The sequence below is a fragment of the Xenopus tropicalis genome, chromosome 6 (genome assembly GCF_000004195.4).
Source record: "Xenopus tropicalis strain Nigerian chromosome 6, UCB_Xtro_10.0, whole genome shotgun sequence".
NCBI lineage: Eukaryota > Metazoa > Chordata > Amphibia > Anura > Pipidae > Xenopus > Xenopus tropicalis.
The window spans coordinates 94,297,022-94,314,662 of NC_030682.2; the positions used below are offsets into that span (position 1 = coordinate 94,297,022).

The 17,641-nt window shown below is 44.2% G+C and overlaps 1 long non-coding RNA gene across 3 annotated transcripts; it reads right to left on the minus strand.

The window, feature by feature from the left end:
* Window positions 1-4,219: 4,219 nt before the first annotated feature.
* Window positions 4,220-10,952, minus strand: LOC116411781. Of its 3 annotated transcripts, XR_004223346.1 has the most exons (5): window positions 7,700-8,111; window positions 5,603-5,663; window positions 5,443-5,519; window positions 5,274-5,361; window positions 4,220-4,246 (listed from the first exon to the last, which is right to left on the minus strand). It is a non-coding gene; the product is annotated as an uncharacterized LOC116411781 (long non-coding RNA). The 3 variants fall into 3 exon arrangements; XR_004223345.1 differs by lacking the exons at window positions 4,220-4,246; window positions 7,700-8,111 and adding an exon at window positions 10,669-10,952 and having other exon boundaries at window positions 5,255-5,361; XR_004223344.1 differs by lacking the exon at window positions 4,220-4,246 and having other exon boundaries at window positions 5,255-5,361; window positions 7,700-8,105.
* Window positions 10,953-17,641: the final 6,689 nt, after the last annotated feature.

The following is a 17,641-nucleotide window of genomic DNA, read 5'->3' on the forward strand; positions in this document are numbered from 1 at the left end:
TTCCTTGACGGTGATTGCGCAGCTGCATTATCCGTGTCCTCCATCTTGCGACTCACAGAGGAAATGCGGAAAATGGCGGAAGTCATGTGGTATGTGATGCGTAACGTTTACGTGCGTATTAGCATGTGCTAATATCACGTGCTACGAAATAATGCATAAATATATCACATGCTTTAAAATATCGCTTAAAATATGTCATCGCAAGATAAATAATGACAATAAAATTGCTTATTTATTCAGGCAAGTGTCCTTTTTGTGAATCGATCGTTAATTCTCAAAATATAAGAAGTGATATTTTTAGCACATGCTAAAAATAACATTCATTTTTTCAGACCCCATACTGTAAAGAGTACAAAAAGCAATATATTGGAAGTAAGGGGCAAAGTAGCTTTCAAGGAAGCAAGTAGTACTCTAGAGGGCTCCTGCGTGGACTCCACCATGTCAGCCAAGAATGGAAGCAAAATTATAGCTTCTTACATTCTTAAAGGAATACTGTCGTGATATTTATGGTGTACTTTTTATTTCTAAATGACACTGTTTACATAGAAAATAATTCACTCTACCATTTAAAATTTTATTCTTGAACCAACAAATGTATTTTTTTTTAGTTGTAGTAGTTGTGTAGGCAGCCATCTCTCTGAGCTTTCAGAAACAGCCAGCGCTACACATTAGAACTGCTTTCAGATAACCTATTGTTTCTCCTACTCCCATGTAACAGAAGGAATCCCAAACTGGACTTGGATTTCCTACTATTCAGTGCTATTCTGATATCTAATGGGAGCCGCTATCTTGCTACCTTCCCATTGTTTAGAGCACAGGTCATATGGCTGCGGCACCCTGGGAAATGAAGAATAACGGAAAATCTTTTAATACTTTCCGATTTGTTTCATGAACTGGAACATGGCAGTGGGTACTAATGGGTTAACCCCCAGGCCATACGGAAGGTAGAGGAAATTACATCTTATAAAAGGACCCATTCCCTCAGTGCCTATCTTTACTGACTGAGTACAATATCCTAGGGTGGAAAGTCCCTGCCCTCTGCCATGTTCCAGTCCAGGAAACGGCCCTAATGGGACTTAAAGCTTACTACAGTGGGAGGGATGCAAAAACAATTATTTATTAGAAGTAGCCTCAGACAAAATAGAATGCCCAAAACAGGCCAAATCAAACTTGTAATGTTTGACAAAGGTACACAAAGATGGCGAAGTAGCTGCTCTACATATTTCCCCTGAAGAAACCTGGGCAAAGACTACCCAGGACACTGCTATCCCTCTGGTAGAATGTGCTTTTGGGTGCTGTCTGTAATGAGTAGGCAATTTGGATGCATTCTTTGGTCCATCTAGCAATAGTACTTTTAGAGGCTTTAGTTCCAGGATTGTTATCTGCAGAGGTAACTAAAGCTTAAGTAAAGCTTTGGGTTTTCCTGATGCAGCAGCTTACTTTATCCAGGTAAGTTTTGAGAAACCTGTCTTTTTTTGTGGGTGGATCAACCACGTCTAAGTCTAATAATGTTATTCTGTTATTTTTGCACATTCATTTGAAATGAGGAAAAAAGGTACAGCCTTTAGCCATACACACTCAGGGCCGCCATCAGGGGGGCACAGGGGGGACTGTTGTTCCGGGCCCGGACGATCTTTTGCTTTAAAGGGGGCCCGGACGTGAAACAGTTTTTAAGCACGGGCCCCCTTTAAACAATTGCGGGCCCTGTCATTGGTGGTCAGTGGGGATTTCAATTGGTTGCGCCCCGTGCGTACATGTGACGTCAGCGGGACGAAGCAGGCGCACAAAGCAGGTGGACGCAGAGGGAGCTGCAGGATGCTGGGGAGGACGCTGGGAGGGAGCTGGAAGATGGTAATGAGGGAGTGGGGGAAGGAGGAGTTTGAGGAGAGATGTATCTCCCATTTCTGCATGCAGCCATCTTCCTTCCTTCATGAAGCTTGTATGCTGATGAGTTTGCCCTGAGGGTTTAAGTCCTGTTACTGCTGCTGGGGAATTGGGTTGGCTGAAAGGCTCCCTCCAACTAATCCAATTCTAGCAAGGACTAGGACTTACCAGGACTCAAATTTCAGGGCAAAATCAGCAGCATTGAAAGGCTATGTCACAGAGATCTGGAATTTCTGTTAGATTTATAGTTTCTTCTTCTGACACAGAGATAATTATGCCCTCACCCACCAGAACTTAGTGCCATAAAGAATACAATTTTCCGAAACTGCTATTTTTTCTGCTTTCTCTTTCACAACCTTTATTTAGACTAACCTTCCAGTCTTTATGTGCTTGCAGCTTTTCCAACCATAATAGCAATAGCCCCTTTCTTGCCACAACAAACTATGCTGTATTTAATTAAAACCCACCACATGTGGATTAAACATTGGTTTGTATAAGCATTACAGTCTATAAAACAAGATGCCAAAATGGGTAGAGTGATAGGAGTAAAAGGTACAGGCAAGAAAAGGGTTAATGCTGAATACTATATTCATCAATCCTGATATATGTTCTAGGTTCCTCTACAAGAAACTGACACTGCAATTAACCTACAAGTTCTCCTGAGGTTATTAGTTACCTGTCTGCTCATCAGTAAGTGCTGCCATGTCAATAATGTGTGCCAACACCATGGATATGTTGTGTTCTTACACACTGGTGGGCAACAAAGCCCCCAAAAATATTTTCTGACTGCCCAGAATTAGAATCAAGATACAGTGATCCCAGTCTGGTTAACTGCAATGTATTTTTGTAGAAAGCACCCCTGCGCATTAGCATGGTTCCCACTCAAGTCGGTTGTTGGAATATTAATTATTATACAAAACCCTATGTCAGCCTCCCCAAACAAAAAAGTCACCCTCTGCCTATGACTTCACTTTTGATGCTGCTATCAGTAAGGAGCCAGTCCATTATGGCTCCAGAGATGGACATGAGAGCTGAGTTGGGGCTCAGAATGGATGCTGGGAGGGAGCTGGAGGATGGTAATGAGGGAGCTTGAGGATGCAGGGGAGAGCTGTAGGATGTAGTGGGGAGCTGGAAGATGGTAGGGAGGGAGGGAGCTGGAGGATGGTAGGGAGGGAGGGAGCTGGCGGATGGTAGGGAGGGAGCTGGAGGATGGTAGGGAGGGAGCTGGAGGATGGTAGGGAGGGAGGGTGCTGGCGGATGGTAGGGAGGGAGCTGGAGGATGCTAGGGAGGGAGCTGGAGGATACTAGGGAGGGAGCTGGAGGATACTAGAGAGGGAGCTGGAGGACGCTAGGGGAGCTGGAGGATGTAGGGGGAGCAGGATGCAGTGGGGAGTGGGCCATAGTATGAGGACACTGAGGGAGGACCAGCAATGTTTTAAGGGGCTCTGGGCTGGCTACTAATGTTTTAGGGGGCCTTGGCTACCAGTGTTTTAGGGAGTCCCTGGCTACCAATGTCTGTGTGTCCTTTGTAGTGATGGGAGGGGTCAATGGGGGCAGGACGTGGGAGGAGGGTGGGGCCCAGAAAATTTTGTTGTGCGGGCCCCGTGGTTTCTGATGGCGGCCCTGGGTACAGGGGGTCCTAGAGCCAAGTTTGCCCAATAGGCTACTGGCCTCTAGTAACGTCACTGTATGAGGGGCTCAGGAACACAGTAATAATGAGTAGCTACTTGTCTCAATAAGAAACACCTTTCCAGAAGATTAGAGTTGCCCTGCAACAACTTTTCCATAGAAAGGGAAAATTATGTTTGTGTTATGTCTATGTCCCTTTTCATGAGGCTAAGCCTTTGCTAAAAGTGTAACTGCGAGTCCTTTCACCCCACGCAAACTAATTCAGCCACCCTCAATCCCCTGTGCACCCATCTGCTAGTGCTGGCTGGGCCCCCCCACCCTGCTCCCTATAGTCTCTCCTGTCCCCCACCCTGCTCCCTATAGTCTCTCCTGTCCCCCACCCTGCTCCCTATAGTCACTCCCGTCATAGCGTTCCCGTTACCCTAGCAACCAGACAGAGGTTTGAACTGAATGAGAGACCGGAAGATGAAAAATAACAAAACACTAGTCTCACAGAGTAATATTTGTTAGCTGCTGGGGTCAATAAATGTCTATAGCATCTTACAGCAGCCCCTCTGAGAATCCTCAAATAGCCAGGCCTGGGCCCAGTAATATCTACTTACGCCACTGAAAGGAGGCTAAATAGAAAGGCAAAAAGGTAAAGGGGAGAATTATGGGATGTGGATCATAGTCAATGTTCATTGGAATGTGGTTCATCTGAGTGACCAACACAGACAAGTTGCTCTCAATAAATCTGAAACACAAGACAAAGACATTGATCAGAGACTAATGTGCTGCTACCAGCGCCGTGCTACCATCTATAATATGATCCTCCCTGTATCCAGGGCCCAAGGTGAATCAATGGAGGGGACATATATGATCATATAAAAACAGAAACACAAATGGGGCATCTGGCTCTTGTGTGTTTTGAGGAGATCTGTCCAAGCGATAATATATGTTGCTTGGATCAGCTCCCTGCAGGCAATGGCGGTGTATGTATCAGATGCCTCATCTCTTTATGTTGCATTTGGACACACATGGACAAAATTGTAAAAAAACTAATTTAGGAACAATCCTAGAGAGGAAAATGTGTTTGTGTATTTGGGTGTTCTTTATGTGTTCAGACACAATACAACTGAATGCAACAAAACTTCTTGCCAGTGGCATCCCAAGCCAGCCGGGTACCCAAGGCAACCCAGCCACCCACCTCATTCCAAACCCCACCCACCTCTATGAGAGCGTGCACGCTCGCACACACAGAAGGGTGCCGACCACTGGGGGAGGCAGATTTGAGGAGCGGGTGCTGATGGATCAGACTTGACTGGACTAGGGGAAGGCAGAAAGATGTATGTGCTGTGCAACCCCCACTGTTGCACCCTAGGCACTTGCCTCTCCTGCCTACCCCTGTTACTGGCCCTACTTCTCAGGGACCGCTATGTAGTAGTTTTGCTTCATAAATAATTGGCCATCTGCATATCATGGGACCCTCTCTCGTGTTGTTGTTTAATGTTAAAAAGTTATTAGTTGGATACAGCTTGCTCACACCATGCTCACATCTATAAAAACCACTACTTTTCATTTGCAAAACTCTGTTCCCCCCACACACACACATTCCATAGGGTACAACCAAATGCAACAAAACAAGCACCTATAGTTTTTGTGGAACTTCTTGTTTTACTCCTTAGCTGTAGATCTGACGGCATGGTATGGCCTGTAGTATGTACCCCTGTTCCCTGCAGCTATTCCATTCCCTTGTACCTTCTGTTTATAACAGTGCTCACCTAACCACCATGAACAGAGCGATGGTGCCGCTCACTCCCAGGAACGGGATGTAACACAGACCAAACCTCACATCATCCAGGCCAGGTCCTGCAGGAACAGGAGGCAGAGTCAGGCATTGCAACCTCACTTTACTGTCAGTCCATTTACTACACAATTAAATGTGCTTACCGCCCACTTCTTGTGCCGTATTGCAAAGTAGAAAATATACCATTGGGAATAGACGGGAATCAGTGCTGGAGGCCCAACTGCAAAGAGAACAGAGGATGAATATCTGTTAGCAATAGCTTTATACCTGAGACATGAAGTACTTGGTGTTGAGCTCACTCACTGAAGAAGAAGTACTTGTGCTGGTGATTATACGGCATGTATTTCTTCTTCTTCATTCCAAGCTGTGGGGGGAAACGAGCATAGATATTTCATTCTGTGCATTTCCCTGATGAAATAGTCCCTGTTGTGTGCGCATTGTGTGACTGTTATAGGGACATTAGAATGTGACCACATTTTTATTATTAATTATATATATAGTAAGTAGCCATATACGGCCCAATCTGGAACAATGTCTGACCAATCAGCCCCCTTGCTAATTGCTGATGTTTGTGTTTTATGTTAATTAAAATAAATAAACAAGTTCTGTTGGTTGTTTAAGTCTTCTTGTGTCTTTGTGTATCTTTCTGGGTGACAAAATTAGAGATGCACCAAACCTAGTTTTTTGGGTTCGGCCGAACCCCTGAATCCATCCCAAACGATTCGACTGAATACCGAACCAAATCCAAATCCTAATTAGCATATGTTAAGGAAAAACTTAACGATTTTTCATTCAGTACAGGACAGAACAGACGGGGGTGCTCCTGATACACATTTCTGATATTAATAGTGCAAAACTGCTAATATATAAACAGAAAGTAAAAAAAAATATGCACAGAGGTGGGTGGGCACATGTAGCCTTTAACCAGATGTTACTTCTACAAACAGTATTTATACTATATTTTAACACATTTGTTGTTCGGTAAGTGTTTGCCACACAGATTAAGAGCTGTAGATTAAAACCGGTGCCTTTCTTTATATTTTTTCCCCCTCTCTCCTGTGGGGCAGGTGACCCAATATGTTCCCCCAGGAAACTAAAACCTATGATAAAAGCTTACAGTAGCAAATGCTAATGTCAAATAACATTAAACAAAGTTTCATAGAGCTCCTTAGGGCCAAGCTACACAGGAGATTTTGATCAGGGTTTTGGGTCAGACTTTATCTGACCCACAAACTTTGCATGCAATAACACAAGATATAGTGGGATCCTATAGAATCTAGTCCCCATTGCTGTAATGGGAGTTGGATCAGATAAAGTCAGGTGGTGTCCTTTGTGCATCTGTTTCCTTAGGAGAAAGTAGCAAAAACTGCAAACTATTGGCAGGTGTTCTCAAGGCAGTAAATGGAGCTTACGACTAATATTCTGGTACCACGTAGTTAAAAGGAGACCCCTTTGCAGATGGACCCAAAATACAAACAGCGCTTTTCTTCTCTGTATTCAGAATATTGGAAGGTGCTGATTGATTGGTACCAGTTGCCAACTGTGAAGATGGAGGACTGAACAAAAATTTGCCACTGATATGTGCTATTATCATGTATGTTCCGAAATATTACCAGTGCTAATAATCTGCCAGGGGATATTATGGGGGTGAATGTGTGCCTGAGGGTAGAGAACAAGGCAGAGCTTTGAGGGAGCACCGGCCTAGGAAAACACGTAGTGATCTATTGTACATTGGTATATGTTACTTTTGGTCATGTTTTTTTCTAAAGTAAATCTAGACAGGTGACTTTTTTTCACACAATTGGGAAGCCATTCAGTATACAGGTTTATCAACTGCAGGTCATTGAAAGCAAAAATATTGGTTGCATGGGTAACTGCCCAGGGGCAAATTTGCCCAGTGTGTATAAATAAGCCCCTAGTGTCAGCTGTGTCTTAGTAAGTCATTCGTATACTCTAACTAAAGTGCAGTTTACTTGAGGGGAGAGCCAGTTTGTTAGGCACCCCTAGTGAATATAATCGGTAACCTTGAACCCTGAGTTGGTGCTCTTATCCCTAAATGATACACAGGTTTCAGGTACTTCCTATTGGAGCACCAGCACCTTTACTGTATTTCCCAGTGATTCATTGCAGCAGTCCAGGACCAGGACAGGCAGTGTATAGTAACTACTAACATTTTACTATAGTGTGTATGTGCCAGTCCCAGAGCGCCCTCATGCCCCTTATCCATCCCCAGACTTGCACAGCAGTAAATGCATGGCAGGAGGTTAGGGCAAGGATTTCGGGCAGGGCTGACTTGCACCCACTGACATTGCACTCTACTCTCTACACTGGGTGCAACAAAAAGCAGGTGGCCCTTTGCTACATTGTTTAATGATCTCTTAAAAGAGTTCCATTTCATACCATCTCCTACTGAAGCGCAGAAGCTGCCATATGGCTTTTTGCTTGTGAGTGGTGTGCCACTCCTCATCCAGTCAGCGGGACCTCTCTTTGGGTGCCATTGGTGCTGTGGGTGTCTGCAGCAAACCTTTTAGTAGGATAGAGCAATTTATCAACTTTATTATCTATAACAGAAAAAACAGAAGTGTTTAAGCTTAAAAAAGTGGTTGTTTTTCTCTTTAGTTCTCAATGATTTCCACGTGGCTGAGACTCCTGGATTTTCCCACAAAAATGAAGGTAATCATTGCCATAGCTGTCTGAGGGTCTCAATATCCTTGGCCATTCATTATATTGGGCAATCTGGGATTAGAAATCCTTAAGGCTTATATTTAGCATATAGCCCGACCAGTTGCATTGACTCCATTAAACCTTAAATATCTGGGAAACCTACAGAGCCCCAGGTCCAACTCAGTAAATATGCCCAGGTGACTGTTGCAATATGTGTGTGTACTTCAAGAACATCTGCAGGGCTGCAGGGGATGCTGGGAGTTGTATTATGCACAATGGCTGGATGATTACAGGGGTTAGAGGGCACCATAGTTGTGCAGGAGTTTTTGTCAGCAAGTGAATCACAGGGGTTTAGGGAGTTGTTTAACATCTAAAGAGCCCAATGGAGTGTGGAGTGATGTTGTTCCACAACAGCTGGAGTAGGAAACATTGGCTTTTGGGCATGGAACCGCTATTGCAACTTCTGTCCAGAGAGGCCTCCCTCTGCTCTGTCTGCCATCTCTTGGTGTGAGCAGGAAGTGCTCTCCCATTGGCTGCGTGCAGCTTTCTCCCATTAGCTAAAGGAACAGGAAGTTTTGCCAGTGGTGGTTGGAGAAGCTCTCCCATTGGCTAAACTTAGATGACTCTCCCATTGGCTAAACTTAGATGACTCTCCCATTGGCTGCAGGATGCTTTCCCCACTGGCTAAAATTTACAGAATGATTTCTCCCACAGAAAGTCAGCAGAAATCCCACCATGCTGAGCTGTGTGAGGCAGAGATGGGTGGGTGTCTGGGCTCATATTTGTAAAGTCAAGCTGTTTCATTTACACCAAAAAAGGTATTTTTAAGGTTGCAGTATGTTAATAAACACTGCCCTTTGGCATTTATTCCATGGATAAATGCTTGGATGTGCCTATGTATAAACCTGCAGCTACAGAGTTACCCCAGCATTTACTCCATTTTGCATCTCTTTGTAATTGGTGGGGGAACAAAGCCTTCCTGTCTGTGTTATCTTTCCTCCCTATTAATGACAGTGACATAGAGGGTAACTGTTGGCAGCCAGGCAGGCAGAATACCTACATGGTGGCGCTTCTACTGTACATGTATATGTGCTTTTAATCTTTAGACAGCACCTTACTGTAGTTAGTCTGTTTAATAGAAAAATAAATAATCACCACAACCATAAATATAATGGAGAACTCAAGGAGGCAGCTGGAATCACTAAATATGGCGCTTCCTCAGCAGTTGGTGCCAATGTGTCAGGAAAGGTAATGTTTGTATGGGATTATGGGATATTACATTAGGGCTGGCATAATGTCTTATATTGGCAGCAAGACCATAGATTCCTCATCTATTGCCATTGTTATGCACTTTTCTTTCTGAATCTTATTTATAGAAAAAAAAGCTCAATTTGAAAGTTATTTAGGGTTAAGTCTTAGCTGCCATTATGCCCCCAACAGCCACTGTGACACATGCCCAGATTTCACATTTTCATTACTACAATCAAAGGTGAGTGCAGCATATACACATGGGGGAAGGGGGGGCATTGAGAAAAATATTGGCATAAATCACTATGTGTTACACATGTAGCACCCAGGGCATTAGATATTGTTATTCCCATTTCTCTCTGTAAGTCGCACTGCATTTAAAAGTGTCTGGTTTGAAGGATATTAAGCTAAAAGTCTCAGAGCTGCTATTTTACAGCAACCAACTGTCACTGTGACACTGCCATAAGCCTGATGTGTGACTGAACCATTGTTATGCCCTTAAGTTTAAACTTTTTAACTGTCATTTGGTTGCTAGAGTGTCCGTTAATTAACGGTTTTTCTCACTTTCATTTCTGGGATCAGAGGTAAGTGGAGCGCGCCACAGGCTGGGGGAGACATTTTAGGAAAATAATTACATAAATGCAGAAAATCGCTATTTAATTGCATCACTAGGTAGCGCCTGGGATATTAGCCTTGGGTTTGCATATATTGTATCATTTTCATAGATATAAAACATGATTTTGGGAGAGTTGGGGAAGGACCAGGGGAGCAGGGAGACTATAAAGTAACATTTGGATTTCAGATTCCTATTTTAATGTTAATATTCACATAGTTCTGTATTTGCTTGTGATTTTTTTTAATAATGTGCAAGTTTGGAAATTATTATGGTCACAGTATGAAATCTCATAGTTTCCCATCCAGTAACAGTCACTCTGACAGGGTTTGGGATGACAGTTGGCCACTTGGTGTTCAGGTTTTGCCTCCAATGCTCTTAATATTCATATTTCTCTCTCTGTATCTCACTTTGTACATAAAACTGCCTTCTTTAAAAGTTTTCAAGGGAAAAGTGGCAGAGCTGCCATTTTCCAGCCACTAATGATCCCCCTGATGCTTCGGGAGGCTGTTGACAGGTGCTTGTTCCAACTCCCAGCATTCCCTATTAGACCTTCAGTCTGTAGAACTCTAACTATCACTGACCTACAAGTCCCATCATCCCTTTTAGACCTGCAGCCTGGCCCTTGCTTTCTGGTTGCTAGGGTCCCTTTCATCTTAGCAGCATTTCTATGTGGGATGATCTTGCCATTGCAATATGGGATTGGCTGAAACCAATACAGGTATATTAATCTTTACTATAGAGGTGAGTGGAGCATACAGACACTCATACAGGGGATACATTAATGTGCTCCATCATTCCCAAACCAACTACTGTTCTCTTTCATGAAATCCAAAACAAGTACCTGTAATCCTCTCCCTTCTTTTATATGGGATCCCCTCTGCTCTGAGAGCTGCCATTATTGCTATTTCCCTTCTGTGCAGATTGATAACCCCCCTGCTTATGTATTGGTACACCCTGTTAAACAGTCAAAATGTCAGTATCCTATGCTAGTAATGATATCACCACCTGGACTGGTGCAAGTGATGGGGGGTGATGATGTCTAGTAACATCTGAGAGCTTTATGTTATGTAGCCAGCCATGATCTCCCACAGGGGAGCTCCACCAATTACTGTTGGCATATGCTGGTACCCAAAGGTGCATACTGGGGGTTGCTAATAAGAAATGTCTTCCCTGCTTCAACTGTGTCCATTGTCATGGGAAACCCCAAAAGCTACAGTAATGTAAAGCCCAGGAGATTTAAATGGATGAATGATCTGACCCCTATAACAGACTGTTAGATTTAGATGGGACAGATCAGCATGCCCCCTCTCTATCCAGCATCAGTTTATAGGCACAGCTATTAGTTTCCTAGGAATTCTGCTCTGCCTGGAGCTTTGTCCATAGTTATTTGGCACAGAACTACAGCTCCCAGCATGCCCTGATAGCCTTTGCAGCTGCCTTCTGAACTAAGAAACGCAAGCAGGGGGTCGGTACAACATGGCATAGATTTTTCAGCAGGGACTGGGCAGTATGTTCTAATAGAAGGAAGGAAGGATGGTGCCAAATACGGGGAAATGCTGCAACCTGTTCACCCTAATTTATACGGGAACTTCACCTTTAATGTCGTTATTGCTGCAAAAGCCGCAGCATGATTTTTCATTACCTGAGATAACGTCACATTACACAGAAATCAGATTTCAGAAATTTGAATGAAAATATCACAGAGAATAAATATCAGTTTTGGGTTTTTGATTTTTTTTATAAAATGGGTGGATTGGTCGGGGGGAATACTGTGAATATAATGCAGTGTATCCTGATCTGTATAGCAGAGAGGGCCGGACCATGGAACTTACAATCTCTTCTTCATTTCTGTTTCCAAATAAAGTGAAATTCTGTGCGAGAAAGCGATTTCAAGCGTCTTCAAGGCGATTTTCTTGTGATAATCAGCGACTTTTCAATTTTTTCAGCTTCTCTTTGGAAAAACCATCTTCCATTGACATCAGCTGATATTTGTTTTTTTCTTAACCCAACTGCTCTTTTAAGAGCAAAACCACTAGGGCGCAATGCCATTCTGCGCCCCCCGGAGGAAGGTAAGGCTCCTGCTATGGATTTCATTTGACTCAAGGGTTTTGGTGTAAAGTATAGAATGTTAACCCATTCAGTGACACACAGAGCAGGGTTCTGCCCATATGGGGCTCTTTAATGAGCCTGAATAAATATCTACTTCTATATGGGGCCAATTTATCCCAGAATCAGACACTTTATTCAGACAGTTCCTTCCTATCCAGTGGTGAGACCCTGTGACTGCTGGGGGCCCAGGGTGTGTATTGGGCACGGGGGTGGGAAGTCTCATTCCCAAGGTTTAGAGGGCCCTAAAGTGACTTTGCCATGGGGCCCAGTAACTTCTAATTACACCACCCATCTGTTACTTACTGAGTATCCTATCTCTTACTGAGTAAGGGCAAGGGGGAAGGGCATGTTCCACACGGGGTAGTACCATTTTGTTACTCAGCAAGTATTGGGCCGAATAATGTCCCTTTAAACTAACAGAATCTTTTAATTTTCCCTCAGCGGAGGGCTGAATCCGGATGCCTCTCCGAAATTTATAAGGTGAGTAGAAAGCCTCTGTAGGGGCTGCTAGACTTGAGCATGGAATTTGGGTGTTGGTTTGGTGATGCCCCCCCCACCTTCCAATTGCTTCTGTCTTTCAAATGTTTTTTCATGCCCCTCCTTCCCAAAAGTTCCTCCCCTTCCTGTCTGCCCCCATTGTAGGTAATACATATTTAGTTATCTATAAAATCTCCTGTTAATTCTATTTATCTATTTTCCCAGCCTCCTGATGGTCGGCTGACCAAGGAGACGCAAATCGGAGAGGGCGGCACTGGAGCCGTGTTCATGGTAAGGGACCAACCAAATTCCTAGAGAGCAGGGGGAGCTGAAAGCAAGTTTAAAGTGCTATCACTATCCCTGCTATGCACATTTTCCATTTCTTAATAACTCAATATTTCTGTCAGTTTGTTCCCAATATGAGTCTTTATATTTCCAGCTATTACTGAATGTCAGTTGAACCTTTCTGTGTGTGTTACAGGGCCATCACCATCGCAGAGGTAAGGTAGCCGTCAAGATGGCCAACATCACTTGGGTAAGGTTTCTTTATAGTTCCTTTCTCCATATCATCCCTATTGTGTGGCTGCCTATGTGAGCTAAAGGGTTTCTATTATTCCTCTCCAGGATGAGGAGTCAGTCTGCCGAGAGGTAAACTTTCTCCTGAAGTTCAGCAGGCACAGGAACATCGCCTCTTACTATGGAGCTTATTACCACCCTGCTCCAAACAAGGAGTCATCGGAGTATCTGGAAGTAAGAAATTGTTTTTTGCATCACATTCATCCCTTATGTGCCAAAGAGACCTCCATTGGAGGTGATAAAATACATACATGGCCTGAAATCATTCTTTCCTATTGCAGCTTGTCCTTGAGTACTGCAGCGGTGGCTCCCTGTACGACTTGATCAACAGCACCAAAGGCCAATCCCTGAAGGAGACCTGGATTGGCTTTGTCTGCAGGGAGGTATTGAAGGTAAACTTGGATTAACCCCATGTGTCTTTTTTGGGAATAATTAGCCAAATGTCTGTTATATTCTTATAACCTACATCTCAATCTCCCCAGGCTCTCAACCACGTTCACCACCACCGGGCCGTTCACAGGGACATCAAGAGCCCCAACGTGATGCTCACCAAGAAGGGTAACATCAAACTCAGTGAGTAAAATTTATAGTTGTAAGATGAATGGATGGGGGGACGCTGTAAATATAAAGTACAGAGGGTATCATGATACTGGGTGAAAGTGAATTTTCCATTTATATGTATTATCTGTCATTTCAGTCGATTTTGGACACTGCTGGGACCTGGACCCACAGACAGGGAAGTGCAACGAGGGTGATGGGACTGCGCACTGGATGGCACCCGAGACCTTTAGGAGGAAGGACAGGAAACCGGAATACGACACCAAAGTATGTTGTAGGAGCAGTAGCAGGACCCAATGGCTTTTATGTCTCTGCACAAATGGGTGCTCTATTCAGTAAAGGCCAGTTAAACATGGGGCCATTTCTTCTATCAGTACTAAGCGGCTGAGTTCTAATTGGTTCTGTGTTTTCTATTCATTGTATGCAAGCACATTAGAACCCCCGGTAATACGTAACTGACTCACCCGCTAACCCAATTCTATCCTAATGCTCTTTGGTGTCTTCTTTTCCAGTGTGACATCTGGTCCCTGGGAATCACTGCCATCGAAATGGCCGAGGGAAAAACACGTAAGTGAATCACAACAATTGTGGGTCTCTGTACATTGTAACCAAGGATATAGCTTCATGTTTGAAGGGACTGATATATATATATGTTTTTAACTTTTAGCATACGCCGATCAGGAACTAGTGTCGGACCTGATCATCAACAATGACTCTCCACGACTCAAATCAAGAACCTGGTGAGTCCTTCCCAGCTCATGTCACTGTGCGATGCTGATACTGCAACTCTGTGTGTCTCTCTCACTTCTCCATAAATAGATCAGAACTAGATAGATAGACAGATAGATAGATAGATACATAGACAGACAAAGATAGATGATAGATAGATAGATAGATGATATACTTCACATCAGGAACCCCATTGGGTTCACTGTATTTCTCACCATCCCCCAAAATCTTTGGGACAATGATTAGATTTTCACTAATATTGTATATTAATATTGTACATAAGGCCAGAACCCTAGTGACCCCCCTCTATTACTGCAATCCCCATTCCCCCCAAACCTTGGGTACCAACTGGCAACACAGCTCATAGCTGAACTGAATTAAACAGGGTTCATCAAACAAAGCAATACCCTGTATATGTAGCTAAACACAATATATCAAAGATATTCCACTTAGTAATGAAGATGCTTCAGCCCTTATCTCTCTCCTTGGAATCTTATATATCATCTGTTTTGCACTAGACAGAGCTAAAAGCCCTTAATTTTTTCCAGGTCACAACATTTTGTGTCCTTTTTGAAGTCGTGCCTTGAGAAGGATCCTTCCCAGAGATGGAGTGCGAAAGAACTACTGCAGCACCCGTTCATTGCTGAACTGCCCCCTGTGAAGACCATCAGGGCTGAAATTGAGGAACACCTTCGGGCTGTGCAGAACCGGCCGGCCGAACAAGGTGAGGGAATCCGTTATATGTATAGAATTGGGGTCTGTAGCTGTTCAGTTTTGGGTTTTTCTTTACTGTGATTTTATTTATCTATACAGGATTGAGAGTAGCTCGCTGGGCCAGGAAACATCTCCAGCGGGCCAGGGAACATCTACGCGGGGCCAGGGAACATCTACGTGGGACCATGGAACATCTCTGGCTTCGCTGGGCCATGGAACATCTAGGGCAAGCCAGGAAACATTTACGCGGGGCCATGGAACATCTACGGCCTCGCTGGGCCATGGAACATCTACGGCCTCGCTGGGCCATGGAACATCTATGGCGAGCCTGTGACTTCTGCGCAACTGAAACATCGGCAGAACAGAAGGAGGCTCAGCAAATGGCCCTGGAGGGTTTTGCCTGAGTGTCATCCTGTGGCCAATAACATCAAGTGCCCAGGGTGAGTCTCCTGATTAACATCCAAGGAGTAAATGTAAGCACTATGTTTTTGCCAGGTCAGCACATCTGCAGCTCCCTCACATGTAGCTACCGCAGGTCCAACAGTAGTGTCTCCTTTTAAAAATGACTGCAACTCCACCAGCAGTCTCTGAATTTAACATCAATATTTCAAATTACCAACAGTGGTGTCCACTTTTGAGTTTTGCAGCTCCACAAGTTGGATTCTTACTTTTAACACCTCCAACAGTGGCACCTAGTTCTTTTTATTCACCTTTGGCTCCACCACCAGCCTCTATTTCTCATTCTGCTGCACCTCATGCTAATGCGCCCCTAGTATTTACAGCACCATCAGCATTACATATATCACCTACCTCAGCTCAAACAGGGTTTTATTTCAGAAATCCACCACCATTGTCTGTTTTACTAACAGCAGCTCCATCATCGTCATTAGCTAATTTCAGATTATTGCAGCTCCACCAGTGGTATCTTGCCTTCAACAGCTGCATATCAGACAACACAGTTTAAAAGTAATATCTTTTCCCCCAATAGTTCCTTCTCTTCAAAACAGCTTTTGACACCTTCTCATTGACATTTTAACCACCTTACAGCACCCACCAAAATTGATGCCCCTTAAAATGATTATCTTTTCAACTGCCCAACACTGCTACAGTGCCCCCACAGGTGCCTCCTCTTCTCCACTTAGTATAAGTTGATCCAGGGACTTGTCCGATTGCCCTTTTGGGAGTCAGGAAGGAATTTTTACCCCCTCTGAGGCAAATTGGCTCCGGCTTCAGATGAGGGTTTTTCGCCTTCTTCTGGACCAACTAGTAAATAGGCCTTTCCAACTTAAATTACATGAGTCTTTTCCAACTTAAATTATGCATGAATCCAAAATATACCAAAATAACATCTTTTTTATAAATAAATATTGAATACATTTTATGAATGTTTATTGGTGTTTTATTGGTGTTCCTGTATTCTTTTGGTCCCATAGTATTGCCAGGGAGCTTTAGAGATAACGCACACCTGTAGTGCAAGGGAAACAGTGGTGTAAATAAGGCTCCTGCAGACTCCGCAATGAGGGGCTCCCGAGCCCTGAAGGGCCCCCACTGCCACCAAGATCTGAGGGGCCCGTCACCTCTAAAATCACCTGGGGATGCATCCGGAAGAGTTGCGTTTCATCACTAGTGTGGACGGAGGGAATGAGCCTGGGGTGGAGGGTGGGAGCGAGCAGGTGGGACTGGGAGGGAGGGAGCAACCAAGCGGGAGGAGGGACTGGGAGCAAATGAGCAGACGGGACTGGGTGGGAGGGAGCAAATGAGTGGGAGGAGGGACTGGAAAGGAGCGAGCCCACCAAGGGGATTGAAAGGGAAAGGATGGAAGAGAATGAGGTGGTGATTGGAAGAAAGTGAGATGATGGGAAGGGGGGTCTGAATAGGGAGGGGTCTAGGGGAGAAAGTGATTCATGCTCCATTGTTCTGGTGCAGTTAGAGGCAGCAGCAGTGAGAGACAGTCCTCTGTCCTGGTCCTGCACTACATAATAACCTGACTATCTGGCAATTTTGGGGCAGAGGTACTGTATGGTAGAGATGTAGCGAACTGTTCGCCGGCGAACTAATTCGCGCGAACATCGGGTGTTCGCAAGTCCGCAAATTCGCGAACTTTTCGTGATGTTCGCAATTTGGGTTCGCCGGCACCGAAAAAATCGCAAAACTTACGATAACGTTACGAATGCTCCGAAAAAGTCGCAAAACTTACGATAACGTTACGAATGCTCCGAAAAAGTCGCAAAACTTACGATAGCGTTACGAATGCTCCGAAAAAGTCGCAAAACTTACGATAACGGTACGACTGCTCCGAAAAAGTCGCAAAACTTACGATAACTTTACGAAAGCGCCGGAAATTACGAAAAAGTTGCAAAATTACCGATCATTTCGAAAAACAGCGTGGGTCAATTTTTCAGAGAAATTTTTGCTTGATCCCCCTCCTGCATGCCACTGTCCAGGTTGTGGCACCCTTTAAACAACTTTAAAATCAGTTTTCTGGCCAGAAATGGCTTTTCTAGGTTTTAAAGTTCGCCTTCCCATTGAAGTCTATGGGGTTCGCAAAGTTCGCGAATATTCGCAATTTTCGTCGGAAGTTCGCGAACAGGTTCGCGAACTTTTTTTTTGAGGTTCGCTACATCCCTACTGTATGGTTAGGATTATTGTTA